An 18,865-nucleotide genomic window follows, 5' to 3' on the forward strand; every position below is an offset into this window, starting at 1 on the left:
GAATATTTGAAAGGAGTTTTTCAAAGAAAGACCTCGGTAAAGCTGCTTACATATTGAGCATCAAGATCTATAGAGATAGATCAAGACGCTTGATAAGTTTTTCAATGAGTACATACCTTGACAAGATTTTGAAGTAGTTCAAAATGGAACAATCAAAGAAAGAGTTCTTGCCTGTGTTGCAAGGTGTGAAATTGAGTAAGACTCAAAGCCCGACCACGGCAGAAGATAGAAATAGAATGAAAGTCATTCCCTATGCCTCAGCCATAGGTTCTATAAAGTATGCCATGCTGTGTACCAGATCTATTGTATACCCTACACTGTGTTAAGCAAGGGAGTACAATAGTGATCTAAGAGTAGATCACTGGACAGCGGTCAAAATTATCCTTAGTGGAATAAGGAAATATTTCTCAATTATGGAGGTGACAAAAAGGTTCATCGTAAAAAGTTACGTCGATGCAAGTTTTGACACAGATCTGGATGACTCTAAGTCTCAATCTGGATACATGTTGAAAGTGGGAGAAATTAGCTAGAGTAGCTCCGTGCAGAGCATTGTAAACATAGAATTTTGCAAAATACATACAGATCTGAATTTGGCAGGCCCGTTGACTAAATTTCTCTCACAAGCAAAACATGATCACTCTTTGGGTGTTAATCACATAGCGATGTGAACTAGATTATTGAATCTAGTAAACCCTTTGGGTGTTAGTCACACGAAGATGTGAACCAATCACATAAAGATGTGAACTATTGGTGTTAATTACATAGCGATGTGAACCAGATTATTGACTCTAGTGCAAGTGGGAGACTGAAGGAAATATGCCCTAGAGGAAATAATAAAGTTATTATTTATTTCCTTATTTCATGATAAATGTTTATTATTCATGCTAGAATTGTATTAACCGGAAACATAATACACGTGTGAATACATAGACAAACAGAGTGTCACTAGTATGCCTCTACTTGACTAGCTCGTTAATCAAAGATGGTTATGTTTCCTAACCATAGACAAAGAGTTGTTATTTGATTAACGAGGTCACATCATTAGTTGAATGATCTGATTGACATGACCCATTCCATTAGCTTAGCACCGATCGTTTAGTATGTTGCTATTGCTTTCTTCATGACTTATACATGTTCCTATGACTATGAGATTATGCAACTCCTGTTTGCCGGAGGAACACTTTGGGTGCTACCAAACGTCACAACGTAACTGGGTGATTATAAAGGAGCATTACAGGTGTCTCCAAAGGTACATGTTGGGTTGGCGTATTTCGAGATTAGGATTTGTCACTCCGATTGTCGGAGAGGTATCTCTTGGCCCTCTCGGTAATGCACATCACTTAAGCCTTGCAAGCATTGCAACTAAATGAGTTAGTTGCGGGATGATGTATTACAGAACGAGTAAAGAGACTTGCCGGTAACGAGACTGAACTAGGTATAGGAATACCGAAGATCGAATCTCGGGCAAGTAACATACAGATGACAAAGGGAACAATGTATGTTGTTATGCGGTCTGACCGATAAAGATCTTCGTAGAATATGTAGGAGCCAATATGGGCATCCAGGTCCCGCTATTGGTTATTGACCGGAGACATGTCTCGGTCATGTCTACATTGTTCTCGAACCCGTAGGGTCCGCACGCTTAAGGTTACGATGACAGTTATATTATGAGTTTATGCATTTTGATGTACCGAAGGTTGTTCGGAGTCCCGGATGTGATCACGGACATGACGAGAAGTCTCGAAATGGTCGATACATAAAGATTGATATATTGGAAGCCTATGTTTGGATATCGGAAGTGTTCCGGGTGAAATCGGGATTTTACCGGAGTACCGGGAGGTTACCGGAACCCCCCGGGAGCTATATGGGCCTTAGTGGGCTTTAGTGGAAAGGAGAAAGGGGCAGCCCAAGGTGGCTGTGCGCCTCCCCCTTCCCCTAGTCCTATTAGGACTAGGAGAGGTGGCCGGCCCCCTCTCTCTCTTTCCCCCCTCAAGGAATCCTATTCCAACTAGGATTGGGGGGGAATCCTACTCCCAGAGGGAGTAGGACTCTCCTGGCGCGCCCTCCCTTGGCCGGCCAGCCGCCCCCCTCTAGTCCTTTATATACTAAGGTAGAGGCACCCTAGAACACACAAGTTGATCCACGTGATCTATTCCTTAGCCGTGTGCGGTGCCTCAGCCACCATATTCCTCGATAATACTGTAGCGGAGTTTAGGCGAAGCCCTGCTGCTGTAGTGCATCAAGATCGTCACCACGCCGTCGTGCTGACGGAACTCTTCCCCGACACTTTGCTAGATCGGAGTCCGGGGATCGTCATCGAGCTGAACGTGTGCTCGAACTCGGAGGTGCCGTAGGTTCGGTACTTGATCGGTTGGATCGTGAAGACGTACGACTACTTCCTCTACGTTGCGTCAATGCTTCCGCAGTCGGTCTGCGTGGGTACGTAGACAACACTCTCCCCTCTCGTTGCTGTGCATCACATGATCTTGCGTGTGCGTAGGAATTTTTTTGAAATTACTACGAAACCCAACAGTGGCATCCGAGCCTAGGTTATTTATGTTGATGTTATATGCACGAGTAGAACACAAGTGAGTTGTGGGCGATATAAGTCATACTGCCTACCAGCATGTCATACTTTGGTTCGGCGGCATTGTTGGACGAGACGACCCGGACCAACATTACGCGTACGCTTACGCGAGACCGGTTCCCCCAACGTGCTTTGCACATAGGTGGCTTGCGGGCGACAGTCTCTCCAACTTTAGTTGAACCAAGTGTGGCTACGCCCGGTCCTTGCGAAGGTTAAAACGGAGTCTATTTGACAAACTATCGTTGTGGTTTTGATGCGTAGGTGAGATTGGTTCTTGCTTAAGCCCGTAGCAGCCACGTAAAACTTGCAACAACAAAGTAGAGGACGTCTAACTTGTTTTTGCAGGGCATGTTGTGATGTGATATGGTCAAGGCATGATGCTGAATTTTATTGTATGAGATGATCATGTTTTGTAACCGAGTTATCGGCAACTGGCAGGAGCCATATGGTTGTCGTTTTATTGTATGCAATGCAATCGCGATGTAATGCTTTACTTTTATCACTAAGCGGTAGCGATAGTCGTAGAAGCATAAACTTGGCGAGACGACAATGATGCTACGATGGAGATCAAGGTGTCACGCCGGTGACGATGGTGATCACGACGGTGCTTTGGAGATGGAGATCACAAGCACGAGATGATGATGGCCATATCATATCACTTATATTGATTGCATGTGATGTTTATCCTTTTATGCATCTTATCTTGCTTTGATTGACGGTAGCATTATAAGATGATCTCTCACTAAATTGGAAAGTAGTTCATCACAGAAATCTGTACCTGTGACTACTCCCTTATTGGAAAGTAGTTCATCACAGAAATCTGTTCCTGTGACTACTACACCAATTAGTGAGGAAGCTAATGATGATGATCATGTAACTTCAGATCAAGTTACTACCAAATCTCATAGGTAAACTAAAGTGGGATCCACACCAGAGTGGTAAGGTAATCCTGTTCTGGAAGTCATGTTACTAGACCATGACGAACTTGCGAACTATGAGGAAGCGATGATGAGCCCAGATTCCGCGAAATGGTTTGAGGCCATGAAATCTGAGATATGATCCATGTATGAGAACAAAGTATGGACTTTGATGGATTTGCCCGATGATCGGCAAGCCATAGAAAATAAATGGATCTTCAAGAGGAAGACGGACGCTGATAGTAGTGTTACTATCTATAAAGCTAGAATTGTCGCAAAAGGTTTGCGACAAGTTCAAGGTGTTGACTACGATGAGATTTTCTCACTCGTATCTATGCTTAAGTCTGTCCGAATCATGTTAGCAATTGCCGCATTTTATGAAATCTGGCAAATGGATAAACAAACTGCATTCCTTAATGGATTTACTAAAGAAGAGTTGTATACGATGCAACTAGAAGGTTTTGTCGATCCTAAAGGTGTTAACTAAATATGCAAGCTCCAGCGATCCATCTATGGACTGGTGCAAGAATCTCGGAGTTGGAATATGCGCTTTGATAAGTTGATCAAAGCATATAGTTTTATACAGACTTGCGGTGATGCCTGTATTTACAACAAAGTGAGTGGGAGCACTACAACATTTCTGATAAGTATATGTGAACAACATATTGTTGATCGGAAATAATGTATAATTTTCTGGAAAGCATAAAGAATATTTGAAAGGAGTTTTTCAAAGAAAGACCTCGGTAAAGCTGCTTACATATTGAGCATCAAGATCTATAGAGATAGATCAAGACGCTTGATAAGTTTTTCAATGAGTACATACCTTGACAAGATTTTGAAGTAGTTCAAAATGGAACAATCAAAGAAAGAGTTCTTGCCTGTGTTGCAAGGTGTGAAATTGAGTAAGACTCAAAGCCCGACCACGGCAGAAGATAGAAATAGAATGAAAGTCATTCCCTATGCCTCAGCCATAGGTTCTATAAAGTATGCCATGCTGTGTACTAGATCTATTGTATACCCTACACTGTGTTAAGCAAGGGAGTACAATAGTGATCTAAGAGTAGATCACTGGACAGCGGTCAAAATTATCCTTAGTGGAATAAGGAAATATTTCTCAATTATGGAGGTGACAAAAAGGTTCATCGTAAAAAGTTACATCGATGCAAGTTTTGACACAGATCTGGATGACTCTAAGTCTCAATCTGGATACATGTTGAAAGTGGGAGCAATTAGCTAGAGTAGCTCCATGCAGAGCATTGTAAACATAGAATTTTGCAAAATACATACAGATCTGAATTTGGCAGGCTCGTTGACTAAATTTCTCTCACAAGCAAAACATGATCACTCTTTGGGTGTTAATCACATAGCGATGTGAACTAGATTATTGAATCTAGTAAACCCTTTGGGTGTTAGTCACACGAAGATGTGAACCAATCACATAAAGATGTGAACTATTGGTGTTAATTACATAGCGATGTGAACCAGATTATTGACTCTAGTGCAAGTGGGAGACTGAAGGAAATATGCCCTAGAGGCAATAATAAAGTTATTATTTATTTCCTTATTTCATGATAAATGTTTATTATTCATGCTAGAATTGTATTAACCGGAAACATAATACACGTGTGAATACATAGACAAACAGAGTGTCACTAGTATGCCTCTACTTGACTAGCTCGTTAATCAAAGATGGTTATGTTTCCTAACCATAGACAAAGAGTTGTTATTTGATTAACGAGGTCACATCATTAGTTGAATGATCTGATTGACATGACCCATTCCATTAGCTTAGCACCGATCGTTTAGTATGTTGCTATTGCTTTCTTCATGACTTATACATGTTCCTATGACTATGAGATTATGCAACTCCTGTTTGCCGGAGGAACACTTTGGGTGCTACCAAACGTCACAACGTAACTGGGTGATTATAAAGGAGCATTACAGGTGTCTCCAAAGGTACATGTTGGGTTGGCGTATTTCGAGATTAGGATTTGTCACTCCGATTGTCGGAGAGGTATCTCTTGGCCCTCTCGGTAATGCACATCACTTAAGCCTTGCAAGCATTGCAACTAAATGAGTTAGTTGCGGGATGATGTATTACAAAACGAGTAAAGAGACTTGCCGGTAACGAGATTGAACTAGGTATAGGAATACCGACGATCGAATCTCGGGCAAGTAACATACAGATGACAAAGGGAACAACGTATGTTGTTATGCGGTCTGACCGATAAAGATCTTCGTAGAATATGTAGGAGCCAATATGGGCATCCAGGTCCCGCTATTGGCTCCTACATATCATGTTTTGCTTGTGAGATAATTTTAGTCAACGGGTCTGCCACATTCAGATCCATATGTATTTTGCAAATTTCTATGTCAACAATACTCTGCTCGGAGCTACTCTAGCTAATTGCTCCCACTTTCAATATGTATCTAGATTGAGACTTAGAGTCATCTAGATTAGTGTCAAAACTTGCATCGACGTAACCCTTTACGACGAACCTTTTTGTCACCTCCATAATCGAGAAACATATCCTTATTCCACTAAGGATAATTTTGACCGCTGTCCAGTGATCTACTCCTAGATCACTATTGTACTCCCTTGCTAAAATCAGTGTAGGGTATAGAATAGATCTGGTACACAGTATGGCATACTTTATAGAACCTATGGCCAAGGCATAGGGAATGACTTTCATTCTCTTTCTATCTTCTGCCATGGTCGGGTTTTGAGTCTTACTCAATTTCACACCTTGTAACACAGGCAAGAACTCTTTCTTTGACTGTTCCATTTTGAACTACTTCAAAATCTTGTCAAGGTATGTACTCATTGAAAAAAAACTTATCAAGCGTCTTGATCTATCTCTATAGATCTTGATACTCAATATGTAAGCAGCTTCACCGAGGTCTTTCTTTGAAAAACTCCTTTCAAACACTCCTTTATGCTTTGCAGAATAATTCTACATTATTTCCGATCAACATTATGTCATTCACATATACTTATCAGAAATGCTGTAGTGCTCCCACTCACTTTCTAGTAAATACAGGCTTTACCGCAAGTCTGTATAAAACTATATGCTTTGATCAACTTATCAAAGCGTATATTCCGACTCCGAGATGCTTGCACCAGTCCATAGATGGATCGCTGGAGCTTGCATATTTTGTTAGCACCTTTAGGATTGACAAAACCTTCTGGTTGCATCATATACAACTCTTCTTTAATAAATCCATTAAGGAATGCAGTTTTGTTTATCCATTTGCCAGATTTCATAAAATGCGGCAATTGCTAACATGATTCGGACAAACTTAAGCATAGATACGAGTGAGAAACTCTCATCGTAGTCAACACTTTGAACTTTGTCAAAAACCTTTTTTTGACAAGTCTAGCTTTGTAGATAGTAACACTACTATCAACGTCCGTCTTCCTCTTGAAGATCCATTTATTGCCGATCATCGGGCAAATCCATCAAAGTCCATACTTTGTTCCCATACATGGATCATATCTCAGATTTTATGGCCTCAAACCATTTCGCGGAATTTGGGCTCATCATCGCTTCCTCATAGTTCGCAAGTTCGTCATGGTCTAGTAACATGACTTCCAGAACAGGATTACCGTACCACTCTGGTGCGGATCTCACTTTGGTTTACCTACGAGATTCGGTAGTAACTTGATCTGAAGTTTCATGATCAATATCATTAGCTTCCTCACTAATTGGTGTAGGTGTCACAGAAACAGATTTCTGTGATGAACTACTTTCCAATAAGGGAGCAGGTACAGTTACCTTATCAAGTTCTACTTTCCTCCCACTCACTTCTTTCGAGAGAAACTCCTTCTCTAGAAAGTATCCATTCTCAGCAACGAATGTCTTGCCTTTGGATCTGTGATAGAAGGTGTACCCTACTGTCTCCTTTGGGTATCCTATGAAGACACATTTCTCCGATTTGGGTTTGAGCTTATCATGATGAAACTTTTTCTTATAAGCATCGCAACCCCAAACTTTAAGAAACGACAACTTTGGTTTCTTGCCAAACCATAGTTCATATTGTGTCGTATCAACGGACTTAGATGGTGCCCCTTTTTTTAACGTGAATGCAGCTGTCTCTAATGCATGATCCCAAAACGATATTGGTAAATTGGTAAGAAACATCATAGATTGTACTATATCCAATAAAGTATGGTTATGACGTTCGGACACACCATTATGCTGTGGTGTTCCAGGTGGCATGAATTTGTGAAACTATTCCACATTGTTTTAATTGAAGACCAAACTCGTAACTCAAATATTTGTCTCCGCGATCAGATCGTAGAAACCTTATTTTCTTGTCACGATGATTTTCCACTTCACTCTGAAATTCTTTGAACTTTTCAAATGTTTCAGACTTATGTTTCATCAAGTAGATATACCCATATCTGCTCAAATCATCTGTGAAGGTCAGAAAATAATGATACCCTCCGCGAGCCTTAACACTCATCGGACCGCATACATCAGTATATATTTATTTCCAATAAGTCAGTTGCTCGCTCCATTGTTCCGGAGAACGGCATTTTAGTCATCTTGCCCATGAGGCATGGTTCGCAAGCATCAAGTGATTCATAATCAAGTGATTCCAAAAATCCATCAGCATGGAGTTTCTTCATGCGCTTTACACCAATATGACCTAAACGGCAGTGCCGCAAATAAGTTGCACTATCATTATTAACTTTGCATCTTTTGGTTTCAATATTATGATTATGTGTATCACTACGATCGAGATCCAACGAACTATTTTCATTGGGTGTGTAACCATATAAGGTTTTATTCATGTAAACAGAATAACAATTTATTCTCTTACTTAAATGAATAACCGTATTACAATAAACATGATCAAATCATATTCATGCTCAACGCAAACACCAAATAACACTTATTCAGGTTCAACACTAATCCCGAAAGTATAGGGAGTGTGCGATGATGATCATATCAATCTTGGAACCACTTCCAACACACATCGTCACTTCACCCTTAACTAGTCTCTGTTTATTCTGCAACTCCCGTTTCGAGTTACTAATCTTAGCAACTGAACTAGTATCAAATACTGAGGGGTTGCTATAAAAACTAGTAAAGTACACATCAATAACATGTATATCAAATATACTTATGTTCACTTTGCCATCCTTCTTATCTGCCAATCACTTGGGGTAGTTCCGCTTCCAGTGACCAATCCCTTTGCAGTAGAAACACTTAGTCTCAGGCTTAGGACCAGACTTGGGCTTCTTCACTTGAGCAGCAACTTGCTTGTTGTTCTTCTTGAAGTTCCCCTTCTTCCCTTTGCCCTTTTCTTGAAACTAGTGATCTTGTCAACCATCAACACTTGATGCTCTTTCTTGATTTCTACCTTCATCGATTTCATCATCATGAAAAGCTGGGGATTCGTTTTCGTCATCCCTTGCATACTATAGTTCATCACGAAGTTCTACTAACTTGGTGATGATGACTAGAGAATTCTGTCAATCACTATCTCATCTGGAAGATTAACTCCCACTTGATTCAAGCGATTGAAGTACTCAGACAATCTGAGCACATGCTCACTAGTTGAGCGATTCTCCTCCATCTTTTAGCTATAGAACTTGTTGGAGACTTCATATCTCTCAACTCGGGTATTTGCTTGAGATATTAACTTCAACTCCTAGAACATCTCATATGGTCCATGATGTTCAAAACGTCTTTGAAGTCCCGATTCTAAGCCGTTAAGCATGGTGCACTTAAACTATCAAGTAGTCATCATATTGAGCTAGCCAAACGTTCATAATGTCTGCATCTGCTCCTGCAATAGGTCTGTCACCTAGCGTTGCATCAAGGACATAATTCTTCTGTGCAACAATGAGGATAAACCTCAGATCACGGATCCAATCCACATCATTGCTACTAACATCTTTCAACACAATTTTCTCTAGGAACATATCAAAATAAACACAGGGAAGCAACAACGCGAGCTATTGATCTACAACATAATTTGCAAAATACTACCAGGACTAAGTTCATGATAAATTTAAGTTCAATTAATCATATTACTTAAGAACTCCCACTTAGATAGACATCCCTCTAATCCTCTAAGTGATTACGTGATCCAAATCAATTAAACCATGTCCGATCATCACGTGAGATGGAGTAGTTTCATTGGTGAACATCGCTATGTTGATCATATCTGCTATATGATTCACGCTCGACCTTTCGGTCTTCGTGTTCCGAGGCCATATCTGTATATGCTTGGCTCGTCAAGTATAACCTGAGTATTCTGCGTGTGCAACTGTTTTGCACCCGTTGTATTTGAACGTAGAGCCTATCACACCCGACCATCACGTGGTGTCTCAGCACGAAGAACTTTCGCAACGGTGCATACTCAGGGAGAACACTTCTTGATAATTAGTGAGAGATCATCTTATAATGCTACCATCAATCAAAGCAAGATAAGATGCATAAAAGATAAACATCACATGCAATCAATATAAGTGATATGATATGGCCACCATCATCTTGTGCTTGTGATCTCCATCTTCGAAGCACCGTCATGATCACCATCGTCACCGGCGCGACACCTTGATCTCCATCGTAGCATCATTGTCGTCTCGCCAATCTTATGCTTCCACGACTATCGCTACCGCTTAGTGATAAAGTAAAGCATTACAGCGCGATTGCATTGCATACAATAAAGCGACAACCATATGGCTCCTGCCAGTTGCCGATAACTCGGTTACAAAATATGATCATCTCATACAATAAAATTTAGCATCATGTCTTGACCATATCACATCACAACATATCCTGCAAAAATAAGTTAGACGTCCTCTACTTTGTTGTTGCAAGTTTTACGTGGCTGCTACGGGCTTAAGCAAGAACCAATCTTACCTACGCATCAAAACCACAACGATAGTTTGTCAAATTGGTGATGTTTTAACCTTCACAAGGACCGGGCATAGCCACACTCGGTTCAACTAAAGTTGGAGAAACTATCACCCGCAAGCCACCTATGTGCAAAGCACGTCGGGAGAACCGGTCCCGCGTAAGCGTACGCGTAATGTCGGTCCGGGCCGCTTCGTCCAACAATACCGCCGAACCAAAGTATGACATGCTGGTAAGCAATATGACTTATATCGCCCACAACTCACTTGTGTTCTACTCGTGCATATAACATCAACATATAAAACCTAGGCTCTGATACCACTGTTGGGGAACGTAGTAATTTCAGAAATTTTCCTACGCACACGCAAGATCATGGTGATGCATAGCAACGAGAGGGGAGAGTGTGATCTACGTACCCTTATAGATCGACAACGGAAGCGTTAACTTGGTTGATGTAGTCGTACGTCTTCATGGCCCGACCGATCAAGCACCGAAACTACGGCACCTCCGAGTTCTAGCACACGTTCAGCTCGATGACGATTCCCGGACTCCGATCCAGCAAAGTGTCGGGGAAGAGTTCCGTCAGCATGACGGCGTGGTGACGATCTTGATGTACTAGTGTCACAGGGCTTCGCCTAAGCACCGCTACAATATTATCGAGGACTATGGTGGAAGGGAGCACCGCACACGGCTAAGAATATGATCACGTGGATCAACTTGTGGCTCTAGGGGTGCCCCTTGCCTCCGTATATAAAGGCTCAAAGGGGGGGGGGGCTAGCCGGCCAAGAGGAGGCGCGCCAGGAGGAGTCCTACTCCCTCCAGGAGTAGGACTTCCCCCCTTTCCTAGTTGGAATAGGATTCGCGGAGGGGGGAAAAGAGGAGAGAGAGGAGGAAGGGGGGCCGACCCCCTCTCCTTGTCCTATTCGGACCAAGGGTGGGGGAGGGGCGCGCGGCCCATCTATGGCCACCTCTCCTCTCTTCCACTAAGGCCCACTAAGGCCCATATACCTCCCGGGGGGTTCCGGTAACCTCCCGGTACTCCGGTAAAATCCCGATTTCACCCGGAACACTTACGATATCCAAACATAGGCTTCCAATATATCAATCTTTATGTCTCGACCATTTCGAGACTCCTCGTCATGTCCGTGATCACATCTGGGACTTCGAACAAACTTCGGTACATCAAAATGTATAAACTCATAATATAACTGTCATCCTAACCTTAAGCGTGCGGACCCTACGGGTTCGAGAACAATGTAGACATGACCGAGACACATCTCCGGTCAATAACCAATAGCGGAACCTGGATGCTCATATTGGCTCCTACATATTCTACGAAGATCTTTTATCGGTCAGACCGCATAACAACATACGTTGTTCCCTTTGTCACCGGTATGTTACTTGCCCGAGATTCGATCGTCGGTATCCCATACCTAGTTCAATCTCGTTACCGGCAAGTCTCTTTACTCGTTCCATAATACATCATCCCGCAACTAACTCATTAGTTGCAATGCTTGCAAGGCTTAAGTGATGTGCATTACCGAGAGGGCCCAGAGATACCTCTCCAACAATCTGAGTGACAAATCCTAATCTCGAAATACGCCAACCCAACATGTACCTTTGGAGACACCTGTAATGCTCCTTTATAATTACGTTGTGACGTTTGGTAGCACACAAAGTGTTCCTCCGGCAAACGGGAGTTGCATAATCTCATAGTCATAGGAACATGTATAAGTCATGAAGAAAGCAATAGCAACATACTAAACGATCGTGTGCTAAGCTAATGGAATGGGTCATGTCAATCAGATCATTCAACTAATGATGTGATCCCGTCAATCAAATAACAACTCTTTGTCCATGGTTAGGAAACATAACCATCTTTGATTAACGAGCTAGTCAAGTAGAGGCATACTAGTGACACTCTGTTTGTCTATGTATTCACACATGTATTATGTTTCCGGTTAATACAATTCTAGCATGAATAATAAACATTTATCATGATATAAGGAAATAAATAATAACTTTATTATTGCCTCTAGGGCATATTTCCTTCACACAGTGTGAAGGGCATACCCTCACTCAGATGAATCTCACTTGGTTTATTCAGGAGGCCAACGTCCAAGAGGATCAATGGAGATGGAGATGTCCAATGCATTGAAGCGTGAGTTACTAGTCATTATCATAGACAACCAAGAGTGTATGTTGCCTCTTGTAATGGGCACATGTAACATAGCTAGGTGGTAAACCTGGGGGTATAACATACTTTATATAGGTTTACCACGACGCTCAGTTACATGTAACCCTTGTAATCGTAAATCCATACGCAAGAAACACCTCCCCTTAGGATAGGACTAGGGCTTTTACCTCCACCGTAGAGGGCATAAACTTGTATACTTCTCTGCATCACCACTTGTGTCTTGTTAGATCAAGCCTTGTTCTTCTACCTCTATTACTATCGGATTTATCCCATATGGCAAGCTCCAACTTCTGATGACACATCGAGATTGGAGGAAACTAGTCAAACACATCGGAAAGAACCGACTATCGAAGCCCTGTCGTGGCCCTACACATCTCGCAACATCACCGTGGCGAAATAGGACGCCACACCAACATGAAGGAAGGAAACCACCCCCACAACCATGCAAAGCAAAGCTGCCACCGGTCTTTCACGCCCACCAGCTCAAGATTCATGCCCTCAAGAAGGGGGCGATCCCAAGCATCGCCATCGCTCACTCCACTAGAGCTAGGGTTTTCCCCCGGAGCTAAGGGAAGGAGAGTTTTTAGGTTTTATTGCGGTGTGACCAAACCGTGTTATAGAACACAAAAGTCAAAGTGTGAATTTAGCATGGGCCAATTGCTTCTTGTAGAATCTGTCTACCCAGGTAAAGGTTCTAGACATGATACAAAGGCTTGCAATTTCTGGATTTGATCAAGTATTCCGTCGCAACTATCTCATTGGAAGAAAATGTGGTTGTCAACCATAAGGCATTAATACTGACTTGTCAATTTCAATTTGCCAACTTAATCTTTTAGGAAATGATTTGTTCGTGTTGCAGCTGTACAAGGAAAATCAAATCCTTTTTGAAATCCCAACTTCTGTTTGAAATTCAGTAATGATCCGTCCTAGCGCGTGTCGCGTTGCGTGCGGAATTTACTCCCAATGTGGATCCATGGACACTTAGATGGGCGCAGCCAATCGCGGTGGATAGTCATGCAGAGACGTGTCAAAGTTGGACGCCTACTGCTCCACCCAACGCCTTCGCTCATTCGTATATAGACCCCTCGTCAAGCAAAACTATTTTTTAGTTTTTTCTTCTCTGGTTTCTCCTCCTCCTCCTCCTCCTCTGCGGGGAAAAAGGAATCCATTGTTCGTCATCCCAGGGTGTTCAAGAACTTCCACATTCCTCCCCCTCCCTTGATTTCTTCCAAGTAACACTAATCTGATCGTGTCATCTGCCTCATGGATCTGTTCGTGTTGCTAATTTGAGGATTTCATATGTTCCAGGACATGAGGACAAGGGCACAATGCAAACGACGGAGGAGGACGTCACACTGCACATGCTGGAGAAGGAGGGCACAATGCAAACACCGGAGGAGGAGAGGACAATGAACACGACGATAACATGTGAGTTGCACATGTCGCCGCTTAAATGCTTTTGTTCATGCAACTTGTCAAAAACTATGTGCATGTTTGCTTGATGTGCTAAACGTTTAAATTCGGAGGGAATCAAAGTGTTTGAATGAAAGAACATACTCTTTTTTTGCGAAGACTAAGATATGGCGACTCTGATGTTGCTCCCCATTCATCTAGTCTCCAAATGCATATGAGTAGGGATGAAAACAAAGCAGAAACGAACGGACCTAGGTCCTACCATATTTGTTTTAATTTTTGTGTGGAAGCAGAAAACAATATAGAAACATCGGAAATGAATATGAAAACAGATATTATCGGAAATAAACACAGGGCGAATATGGCGCAGACACAGTAACAAAAGCATGTGTTCACCGGAACTAAAAAATCCCTTGACCATAGGGAAAACACAAGCAACCCAACTTATTTAAATCAACTTTTTTTGCTGAGACGAGGATGGCCAGACAGAGTCCGGGAAGAAAAGGAGAAGCACCAGACGGCCAGAAAATTGCAAGATCACAAAATGAATGGTTCAGATGTTGATGGCCTGAGAAGGCAGTGATTAGCCTCAGTTTTACTGCCCTAAATGTGTTGGTGTCTATTTTTTCTATAATTATCTTGATAGAAGATTTTAAAATGCACGAGTATAAGAGATCTATTGCAATTACCTTCTCTATTTAAGTATTAACCATCCTATTAATATTTAGGTGCGTGTGCTTAGAATTATTGCTTCCTGCGTCACTAAAGTGTTCTTTCCCCTCATAATTATCTTGCTACATCAGATCCCCCTCCCTCTTGACAACCTTAGCATTTCTACAACCAAGTTGTTGTATTCGCTTCACTCTTCGCTCCTCCTCCTCCAAGAAAGAAAGTTAGGGTTTAGCCTCTCGTCGGCGCCGCTGCAGGTCCACCTCGTCTCCGGTGACTCTAGGGTCATGGGGGCGCGGTGGATCTTGCCAAGTGCCGGCGGGAGGGCTCCATTTTCAGTAGTTGTTTTCTGTCTTGTTAGGGTTTGTGTCCTGCTCAGAAAGGCGAGACGGCGGCGGCTCTCTGAAGATGGAATAAATGTCTCCCCGTCTAGCCTCAGGCGGCGATTTTAGGCGCCCTCTGAGGCCAACGGCTGAAAATGCTCTTACCATGAAGATAAGTGGCGAAACAGATCATATCAGGTACCATTTGCTCGGGGATTGTTGCCTCAAATTGTGTCATCTTTGGTTGGTGTTTTTTTTTCTTGACTTTGGAAAAAACATGTTTGAAAAATGATAAACTCCAAAAGTTACGAATTCTCAAAATTCGGTAACTCTTCTACAACAAACAAAGAGCTTCAATTTCCTCGGGGAAAAAAAGAGTTCAGCATTCACATTCGCCAAGAGTCGATTTTCCTGAGCCTCTGTCCTCCGAGAAGCGAGTCGCCGCCGGCTGCATCTCCGTCGCCCGTCGCCGCCTAAACCAAGGTACCACCTTTCCCGACTCACCACGGCGAGGGCGAGGTCACCACCGCCGGCTGCTACCCGGGTCGATTTTCCTACGCCAGATCGATGATATCCTCTCTCCAACTGCAGATCCACCAGACCTAACCTGTCCCTGCCTAGGCTCTCCCGCTTCCGATCCATGGAGGAGGCGGATAAAGGGGAGGTCTTCGAGAGGAACAACAAGTCGAGGCTGGACAGCCATCCGGGGGCGACGGCGGGGACGGCCTGCCGGTTCACCGACGACCTCATCCTGGAGATCCTCTCCCGCATCCCCGCCAGATCCCTCCACCGCTTCAAGTGCGTCTCCGTGCGCTGGCGCGACCTCATCGCCGACCCCGCCAACCGCAAGAAGCTGCCCCAGACCCTCGCCGGCTTCCTCTACACGACCACTGTCGGCTGTAATCGCCACCACTTCGCCAGCGTCTCCTGCGGCGCAGCCCCGTTCGACCCTTCCCTCCCTTACCTGCAGCCTGGCAAGTACAAGGACATGGCTCAGGTGGACGCCTGCAATGGCCTCCTTCTCTACCTAAGCTCCAGCAAGAACATGGTGAACCCTTGGGCTTGGGCAGAGGATGATTTCCGTTTTGTTGTGTGCAATCCGGCCACTGGGAGGTGGGTGGAGCTGCCCCCTCAACCGCAGGCGCCGGCAGACAGATTTAGGTATAACTGTATGGCAGGCCTGGCTTTTGATCCGGCAGTCTCATCCCATTTCCACGTTTTTTGTTTCGAGGAGACCACTGTGGAAACGTACATGACAGGAGTGAACATCTACTCGTCATGAACGGGAGCCTGGAGTCGCGGAGATGGTGGGATTGTTGAGAAATTGGCGCTGTTCTTCTATAGTAAGGGTGTCTTTGTTGGCGGTATGATGTATGTGATTGGCAACCCGAAGGGCATCAGCAACGAGCATGTGCTCCTGGGGATTGACATGCAAGGTAAAGTGCGGAAGACTGTCCCTATGCCGTACGGTCGAAGATTTGGTACGATCGGATCGTCGCAGGGGTGCTTACTCTATGCTGTATCTTCCGTCGATGATAACAATAAAATCCTAGATTCTGAGATAGAACTCTGGTGCCTCAAGGATTGTGACAGTAAAGAATTGGTTCTGAAGCATACTGCCAGCATCAATGAGCTTATGAGCATGACTGGGGAGGAGTACAGGGTGGCTGGGATTCACCCAGATTGCGACACCATTTTCCTGGTTTCACATGGAGGTGATACCTTGGTAGCGTACGATATGCAACATCAGAAAGTTGGTTGTATCCTTAATCTTGAGAAGAACACACAACGATTTCTACCTTATGTTCCTCTGTTCTCGGAGTCATTAGCAGATGGAGATGGGCGGTAGTGTTACCTTCAGACCACGCTTGTGCTTCCTCCAAGAATTGGCTCTTCTGCCGGCTGAAGTACTTGTTAGTGTACCTCTGAATCTGCTTGAATCATGCCGCTCAATTTGCTAGTGCTTAAACTCCTGCTTGGTTGATTTTCAGTTCAGATCAATGCCTGGTTGTTACCCCTGTTCTTGTTTACCTAGCACAGGTTGTTGTTCTGGACATGTATTAGTTCCATGTGGCTAAATTATACTGTAATCGCTCTTCCTTTCCATAACAACCAGTTATTATGGTTATCCTAAATCCTATTGCAGATTTTGAACCTGGTAGTGTAGTGAAAGGGTCAATCAGACTGGTTACTAGTGCAAATGTCTAGTTGACATTATTCATTCAGTATTTTGATAAAACACTGCCTTTGAGCAAGTTCTTTTTATGTATGGTTGCTGTAGCTAATGAATTCAGTAGAGCTCTGGATCTGTTAATCACAGAGAAATTGCATCAAATGTCAATGAAATCAAATTGGAGTGCGTACTCTTGTACAAATAGCAGCATGCATGTGAAAGAAATCAGTACACGAGAGTTTTACTGACAGTGGTAACAACAATTTTATATTGGTTCAAGCTTGATTCAGCTTCATACACGATATTAGTTTGTGAACACGACTGAATGGCCACCAAAAAATAAGATCTCTTGGTATGGTTGATTGCTTTGGCTGTGTTGCTACCCTGTTTGAATCGGATCAACCAGCGTTGTTTCTGTGTATGTTTGTGATGTGGCGATTCCTGATTCTTGAATGTTCTTTGTAGGACTCTGGAATGCCATTTTATTCCAAGAAAACCTCCGAGATGCTCCAGAACTGATGATGTATTTATTTTTAAATTGGCATGGAATGAGTCAGACGCATGTAACAGTTTTATATTCATAAAGAGCCGGCCATCCATTTGTCTGTCTGAACATTTGCCGCAATGAGCATAGGCTTGAATCCCAACTAGTATCATACATAATCTTGGTCTAGTGATTTTTCTTTTATCCTACCTGTATAGATCATACATAATCTTGGTCTAGAGATTTTTTTTTGATAACCAATGGTGTTTACTGTTTAGTATGGATCAAGAGCCTGTAGATTTTGTTATAAAATGCCTGTCTGGTATGGCTGTAATCCTGATGATTAATGTTGTGTTTGCCACGTTCTGATTATCTTGATCATGACTGGAGGTTCAGGAGGAATGCTAAGATTCAGGTTGTGTCTGGTCTGGTACATACAGCGTGTTTGTTTCAGGGGAATTAGAGATGGGGAATGGGAGTTGAGGGGTAAGGAGATTAAAATTCCACTGTTTGATTAGAGGGAATGGGAGTTTAAGTGGGAAGGGGAATGGGAGTTGAGGGGTAAGGAGATTAAAAATCCACTGTTTGACTAGAGGGAATGGGAGTTTAAGTGGGAAGGGGACTGGGAGTTGGGGAAGGCAATTCCCACCGATTTCTTCCCAGGGGGTACCCAGTTAATTCGTGAGGAGAGTTTTATCCTACGCCAATTCCCATCATATGCCAAACAAGGGAATGGAAGTAAAAATCTACTTCCCATGCTCCCTCTGTCCCAAAATAAGGAATGAAGTGCATCCTAGGTCCTCCAACTATTTTAAAGGTCCTCCAACTATAAAAAGTGTCATTCAGGTCCAACGCGGAGTGCCGCGCCCATCACGTGCACAATGTTGAATCCCAACGCGGAGTCGCGGACGCCGAGACGGACGCAGTCAACCAGTCCGCCGGGCTGGACAGGGGTTAGGATCCTCTGCAGTACTGTACGGTGCTGTACAGTTACTGCCACGTGGGCTGGACAGACAGACACACAGAGCCACCCAACCGTCCACCTCCTTGGTAGTATATATATATCCCACCCGCTGACACACCGCAAAAACTAATTTCCACTTTTTTCTTTTTTCCGTGCTTTCTTCCCCTCCGCGAGGAAGCAAGGAAGCAAGGAAGAAGGAAGCAAGCAAATCCATCGCGAGTCTCCTCATCCCAAGGTACGTCCTACGAATTCCCCAACCCCCT

The 18,865-nt window shown here is 43.3% G+C and overlaps 1 protein-coding gene and 1 pseudogene across 1 annotated transcript in view; both read left to right on the forward strand.

The window, feature by feature from the left end:
* Positions 1-15,358: 15,358 nt before the first annotated feature.
* Positions 15,359-17,987, forward strand: LOC119304273 (annotated as a pseudogene).
* Positions 17,988-18,719: 732 nt separating this feature from the next.
* LOC119304274 (signal recognition particle receptor subunit alpha-like) overlaps positions 18,720-18,865 on the forward strand; it is a 4,687-nt gene continuing 4,541 nt past the window's right edge. Inside the window, exon 1 of the mRNA XM_037581454.1 lies at positions 18,720-18,837. The gene's annotated coding sequence lies outside the window, so the exon portion shown is untranslated. The remainder of the gene's footprint in view (positions 18,838-18,865) is intronic.

This window comes from Triticum dicoccoides, chromosome 5A (assembly GCF_002162155.2).
Source record: "Triticum dicoccoides isolate Atlit2015 ecotype Zavitan chromosome 5A, WEW_v2.0, whole genome shotgun sequence".
NCBI lineage: Eukaryota > Viridiplantae > Streptophyta > Magnoliopsida > Poales > Poaceae > Triticum > Triticum dicoccoides.